We start from the raw sequence: 7,500 nt of genomic DNA on the forward strand, positions 1-7,500 counted from the left end.
CACGTTTGTACTTTAACTTTTTTTGGCTCGGCTTCTTTCGACGCCGATGCCGGCGACGCAGCACTCTCTCGCCCGCCAGCCACCGAGAAAAGGGTGCGCTCCGACCGGCCCCGCACCGCTCTTTCATGGCTCATTCGAAATTACTGTCTTTCGCTCTGACATGCCTTACCTAGGGTTAGGTTAGTATGCTTGCACGTTTGTACTTTAACTTTTTTCGGCTCGGCTTCTTTCGACGCCGATGCCGGCGACGCAGCACTCTCTCGCCCGCCAGCCACCGAGAAAAGGGTGCGCTCCGACCGGCCCCGCACCGCTCTTTCATGGCTCATTCGAGTTTACTGTCTTTCGCTCTGACATGCCTTACCTAGGGTTAGGTTAGTATGCTTGCACGTTTGTACTTTAACTTTTTTCGGCTCGGCTTCTTTCGACGCCGATGCCGGCGACGCAGCACTCTCTCGCCCGCCAGCCACCGAGAAAAGGGTGCGCTCCGACCGGCCCCGCACCGCTCTTTCTTGGCTCATTCGAAATTACTGTCTTTCGCTCTGACATGCCTTACCTAGGGTTAGGTTAGTATGCTTGCACGTTTGTACTTTAACTTTTTTCGGCTCGGCTTCTTTCGACGCCGATGCCGGCGACGCAGCACTCTCTCGCCCGCCAGCCACCGAGAAAAGGGTGCGCTCCGACCGGCCCCGCACCGCTCTTTCATGGCTCATTCGAAATTACTGTCTTTCGCTCTGACATGCCTTACCTAGGGTTAGGTTAGTATGCTTGCACGTTTGTACTTTAACTTTTTTTGGCTCGGCTTCTTTCGACGCCGATGCCGGCGACGCAGCACTCTCTCGCCAGCCACCTAGAAAAGGGTGCGCTCCGACCGGCCCCGCACCGCTCTTTCTTGGCTCATTCGAAATTACTGTCTTTCGCTCTGACATGCCTTACCTAGGGTTAGGTTAGTATGCTTGCACGTTTGTACTTTAACTTTTTTCGGCTCGGCTTCTTTCGACGCCGATGCCGGCGACGCAGCACTCTCTCGCCCGCCAGCCACCGAGAAAAGGGTGCGCTCCGACCGGCCCCGCACCGCTCTTTCATGGCTCATTCGAGTTTACTGTCTTTCGCTCTGACATGCCTTACCTAGGGTTAGGTTAGTATGCTTGCACGTTTGTACTTTAACTTTTTTTGGCTCGGCTTCTTTCGACGCCGATGCCGGCGACGCAGCACTCTCTCGCCCGCCAGCCACCGAGAAAAGAGTGCGCTCCGACCGGCCCCGCACCGCTCTTTCATGGCTCATTCGAAATTACTGTCTTTCGCTCTGACATGCCTTACCTAGGGTTAGGTTAGTATGCTTGCACGTTTGTACTTTAACTTTTTTCGGCTCGGCTTCTTTCGACGCCGATGCCGGCGACGCAGCACTCTCTCGCCCGCCAGCCACCGAGAAAAGGGTGCGCTCCGACCGGCCCCGCACCGCTCTTTCATGGCTCATTCGAGTTTACTGTCTTTCGCTCTGACATGCCTTACCTAGGGTTAGGTTAGTATGCTTGCACGTTTGTACTTTAACTTTTTTCGGCTCGGCTTCTTTCGACGCCGATGCCGGCGACGCAGCACTCTCTCGCCCGCCAGCCACCGAGAAAAGGGTGCGCTCCGACCGGCCCCGCACCGCTCTTTCTTGGCTCATTCGAAATTACTGTCTTTCGCTCTGACATGCCTTACCTAGGGTTAGGTTAGTATGCTTGCACGTTTGTACTTTAACTTTTTTCGGCTCGGCTTCTTTCGACGCCGATGCCGGCGACGCAGCACTCTCTCGCCCGCCAGCCACCGAGAAAAGGGTGCGCTCCGACCGGCCCCGCACCGCTCTTTCATGGCTCATTCGAAATTACTGTCTTTCGCTCTGACATGCCTTACCTAGGGTTAGGTTAGTATGCTTGCACGTTTGTACTTTAACTTTTTTTGGCTCGGCTTCTTTCGACGCCGATGCCGGCGACGCAGCACTCTCTCGCCCGCCAGCCACCTAGAAAAGGGTGCGCTCCGACCGGCCCCGCACCGCTCTTTCTTGGCTCATTCGAAATTACTGTCTTTCGCTCTGACATGCCTTACCTAGGGTTAGGTTAGTATGCTTGCACGTTTGTACTTTAACTTTTTTTGGCTCGGCTTCTTTCGACGCCGATGCCGGCGACGCAGCACTCTCTCGCCCGCCAGCCACCGAGAAAAGGGTGCGCTCCGACCGGCCCCGCACCGCTCTTTCATGGCTCATTCGAAATTACTGTCTTTCGCTCTGACATGCCTTACCTAGGGTTAGGTTAGTATGCTTGCACGTTTGTACTTTAACTTTTTTCGGCTCGGCTTCTTTCGACGCCGATGCCGGCGACGCAGCACTCTCTCGCCCGCCAGCCACCGAGAAAAGGGTGCGCTCCGACCGGCCCCGCACCGCTCTTTCTTGGCTCATTCGAAATTACTGTCTTTCGCTCTGACATGCCTTACCTAGGGTTAGGTTAGTATGCTTGCACTTTTGTACTTTAACTTTTTTCGGCTCGGCTTCTTTCGACGCCGATGCCGGCGACGCAGCACTCTCTCGCCCGCCAGCCACCGAGAAAAGGGTGCGCTCCGACCGGCCCCGCACCGCTCTTTCATGGCTCATTCGAAATTACTGTCTTTCGCTCTGACATGCCTTACCTAGGGTTAGGTTAGTATGCTTGCACGTTTGTACTTTAACTTTTTTTGGCTCGGCTTCTTTCGACGCCGATGCCGGCGACGCAGCACTCTCTCGCCCGCCAGCCACCTAGAAAAGGGTGCGCTCCGACCGGCCCCGCACCGCTCTTTCTTGGCTCATTCGAAATTACTGTCTTTCGCTCTGACATGCCTTACCTAGGGTTAGGTTAGTATGCTTGCACGTTTGTACTTTAACTTTTTTCGGCTCGGCTTCTTTCGACGCCGATGCCGGCGACGCAGCACTCTCTCGCCCGCCAGCCACCTAGAAAAGGGTGCGCTCCGACCGGCCCCGCACCGCTCTTTCTTGGCTCATTCGAAATTACTGTCTTTCGCTCTGACATGCCTTACCTAGGGTTAGGTTAGTATGCTTGCACGTTTGTACTTTAACTTTTTTTGGCTCGGCTTCTTTCGACGCCGATGCCGGCGACGCAGCACTCTCTCGCCCGCCAGCCACCGAGAAAAGGGTGCGCTCCGACCGGCCCCGCACCGCTCTTTCATGGCTCATTCGAGTTTACTGTCTTTCGCTCTGACATGCCTTACCTAGGGTTAGGTTAGTATGCTTGCACGTTTGTACTTTAACTTTTTTCGGCTCGGCTTCTTTCGACGCCGATGCCGGCGACGCAGCACTCTCTCGCCCGCCAGCCACCGAGAAAAGGGTGCGCTCCGACCGGCCCCGCACCGCTCTTTCATGGCTCATTCGAAATTACTGTCTTTCGCTCTGACATGCCTTACCTAGGGTTAGGTTAGTATGCTTGCACGTTTGTACTTTAACTTTTTTCGGCTCGGCTTCTTTCGACGCCGATGCCGGCGACGCAGCACTCTCTCGCCCGCCAGCCACCGAGAAAAGGGTGCGCTCCGACCGGCCCCGCACCGCTCTTTCATGGCTCATTCGAGTTTACTGTCTTTCGCTCTGACATGCCTTACCTAGGGTTAGGTTAGTATGCTTGCACGTTTGTACATTAACTTTTTTCGGCTCGGCTTCTTTCGACGCCGATGCCGGCGACGCAGCACTCTCTCGCCCGCCAGCCACCGAGAAAAGGGTGCGCTCCGACCGGCCCCGCACCGCTCTTTCTTGGCTCATTCGAAATTACTGTCTTTCGCTCTGACATGCCTTACCTAGGGTTAGGTTAGTATGCTTGCACGTTTGTACTTTAACTTTTTTTGGCTCGGCTTCTTTCGACGCCGATGCCGGCGACGCAGCACTCTCTCGCCCGCCAGCCACCTAGAAAAGGGTGCGCTCCGACCGGCCCCGCACCGCTCTTTCTTGGCTCATTCGAAATTACTGTCTTTCGCTCTGACATGCCTTACCTAGGGTTAGGTTAGTATGCTTGCACGTTTGTACTTTAACTTTTTTCGGCTCGGCTTCTTTCGACGCCGATGCCGGCGACGCAGCACTCTCTCGCCCGCCAGCCACCGAGAAAAGGGTGCGCTCCGACCGGCCCCGCACCGCTCTTTCATGGCTCATTCGAGTTTACTGTCTTTCGCTCTGACATGCCTTACCTAGGGTTAGGTTAGTATGCTTGCACGTTTGTACATTAACTTTTTTCGGCTCGGCTTCTTTCGACGCCGATGCCGGCGACGCAGCACTCTCTCGCCCGCCAGCCACCGAGAAAAGGGTGCGCTCCGACCGGCCCCGCACCGCTCTTTCTTGGCTCATTCGAAATTACTGTCTTTCGCTCTGACATGCCTTACCTAGGGTTAGGTTAGTATGCTTGCACGTTTGTACTTTAACTTTTTTCGGCTCGGCTTCTTTCGACGCCGATGCCGGCGACGCAGCACTCTCTCGCCCGCCAGCCACCGAGAAAAGGGTGCGCTCCGACCGGCCCCGCACCGCTCTTTCTTGGCTCATTCGAAATTACTGTCTTTCGCTCTGACATGCCTTACCTAGGGTTAGGTTAGTATGCTTGCACGTTTGTACTTTAACTTTTTTCGGCTCGGCTTCTTTCGACGCCGATGCCGGCGACGCAGCACTCTCTCGCCCGCCAGCCACCGAGAAAAGGGTGCGCTCCGACCGGCCCCGCACCGCTCTTTCATGGCTCATTCGAAATTACTGTCTTTCGCTCTGACATGCCTTACCTAGGGTTAGGTTAGTATGCTTGCACGTTTGTACTTTAACTTTTTTCGGCTCGGCTTCTTTCGACGCCGATGCCGGCGACGCAGCACTCTCTCGCCCGCCAGCCACCGAGAAAAGGGTGCGCTCCGACCGGCCCCGCACCGCTCTTTCATGGCTCATTCGAGTTTACTGTCTTTCGCTCTGACATGCCTTACCTAGGGTTAGGTTAGTATGCTTGCACGTTTGTACTTTAACTTTTTTCGGCTCGGCTTCTTTCGACGCCGATGCCGGCGACGCAGCACTCTCTCGCCCGCCAGCCACCGAGAAAAGGGTGCGCTCCGACCGGCCCCGCACCGCTCTTTCTTGGCTCATTCGAAATTACTGTCTTTCGCTCTGACATGCCTTACCTAGGGTTAGGTTAGTATGCTTGCACGTTTGTACTTTAACTTTTTTCGGCTCGGCTTCTTTCGACGCCGATGCCGGCGACGCAGCACTCTCTCGCCCGCCAGCCACCGAGAAAAGGGTGCGCTCCGACCGGCCCCGCACCGCTCTTTCATGGCTCATTCGAAATTACTGTCTTTCGCTCTGACATGCCTTACCTAGGGTTAGGTTAGTATGCTTGCACGTTTGTACTTTAACTTTTTTTGGCTCGGCTTCTTTCGACGCCGATGCCGGCGACGCAGCACTCTCTCGCCCGCCAGCCACCTAGAAAAGGGTGCGCTCCGACCGGCCCCGCACCGCTCTTTCTTGGCTCATTCGAAATTACTGTCTTTCGCTCTGACATGCCTTACCTAGGGTTAGGTTAGTATGCTTGCACGTTTGTACTTTAACTTTTTTTGGCTCGGCTTCTTTCGACGCCGATGCCGGCGACGCAGCACTCTCTCGCCCGCCAGCCACCGAGAAAAGGGTGCGCTCCGACCGGCCCCGCACCGCTCTTTCATGGCTCATTCGAAATTACTGTCTTTCGCTCTGACATGCCTTACCTAGGGTTAGGTTAGTATGCTTGCACGTTTGTACTTTAACTTTTTTCGGCTCGGCTTCTTTCGACGCCGATGCCGGCGACGCAGCACTCTCTCGCCCGCCAGCCACCGAGAAAAGGGTGCGCTCCGACCGGCCCCGCACCGCTCTTTCTTGGCTCATTCGAAATTACTGTCTTTCGCTCTGACATGCCTTACCTAGGGTTAGGTTAGTATGCTTGCACTTTTGTACTTTAACTTTTTTCGGCTCGGCTTCTTTCGACGCCGATGCCGGCGACGCAGCACTCTCTCGCCCGCCAGCCACCGAGAAAAGGGTGCGCTCCGACCGGCCCCGCACCGCTCTTTCATGGCTCATTCGAAATTACTGTCTTTCGCTCTGACATGCCTTACCTAGGGTAAGGTTAGTATGCTTGCACGTTTGTACTTTAACTTTTTTTGGCTCGGCTTCTTTCGACGCCGATGCCGGCGACGCAGCACTCTCTCGCCCGCCAGCCACCTAGAAAAGGGTGCGCTCCGACCGGCCCCGCACCGCTCTTTCTTGGCTCATTCGAAATTACTGTCTTTCGCTCTGACATGCCTTACCTAGGGTTAGGTTAGTATGCTTGCACGTTTGTACTTTAACTTTTTCGGCTCGGCTTCTTTCGACGCCGATGCCGGCGACGCAGCACTCTCTCGCCCGCCAGCCACCGAGAAAAGGGTGCGCTCCGACCGGCCCCGCACCGCTCTTTCATGGCTCATTCGAAATTACTGTCTTTCGCTCTGACATGCCTTACCTAGGGTTAGGTTAGTATGCTTGCACGTTTGTACTTTAACTTTTTTTGGCTCGGCTTCTTTCGACGCCGATGCCGGCGACGCAGCACTCTCTCGCCCGCCAGCCACCTAGAAAAGGGTGCGCTCCGACCGGCCCCGCACCGCTCTTTCTTGGCTCATTCGAAATTACTGTCTTTCGCTCTGACATGCCTTACCTAGGGTTAGGTTAGTATGCTTGCACGTTTGTACTTTAACTTTTTTTGGCTCGGCTTCTTTCGACGCCGATGCCGGCGACGCAGCACTCTCTCGCCCGCCAGCCACCGAGAAAAGGGTGCGCTCCGACCGGCCCCGCACCGCTCTTTCATGGCTCATTCGAGTTTACTGTCTTTCGCTCTGACATGCCTTACCTAGGGTTAGGTTAGTATGCTTGCACGTTTGTACTTTAACTTTTTTCGGCTCGGCTTCTTTCGACGCCGATGCCGGCGACGCAGCACTCTCTCGCCCGCCAGCCACCGAGAAAAGGGTGCGCTCCGACCGGCCCCGCACCGCTCTTTCTTGGCTCATTCGAAATTACTGTCTTTCGCTCTGACATGCCTTACCTAGGGTTAGGTTAGTATGCTTGCACGTTTGTACTTTAACTTTTTTCGGCTCGGCTTCTTTCGACGCCGATGCCGGCGACGCAGCACTCTCTCGCCCGCCAGCCACCGAGAAAAGGGTGCGCTCCGACCGGCCCCGCACCGCTCTTTCATGGCTCATTCGAGTTTACTGTCTTTCGCTCTGACATGCCTTACCTAGGGTTAGGTTAGTATGCTTGCACGTTTGTACATTAACTTTTTTCGGCTCGGCTTCTTTCGACGCCGATGCCGGCGACGCAGCACTCTCTCGCCCGCCAGCCACCGAGAAAAGGGTGCGCTCCGACCGGCCCCGCACCGCTCTTTCTTGGCTCATTCGAAATTACTGTCTTTCGCTCTGACATGCCTTACCTAGGGTTAGGTTAGTATGCTTGCACGTTTGTACTTTAAC

This window comes from Styela clava, unplaced genomic scaffold (genome assembly GCF_964204865.1).
Source record: "Styela clava unplaced genomic scaffold, kaStyClav1.hap1.2 HAP1_SCAFFOLD_28, whole genome shotgun sequence".
NCBI classification, from domain to species: Eukaryota; Metazoa; Chordata; class Ascidiacea; order Stolidobranchia; family Styelidae; genus Styela; species Styela clava.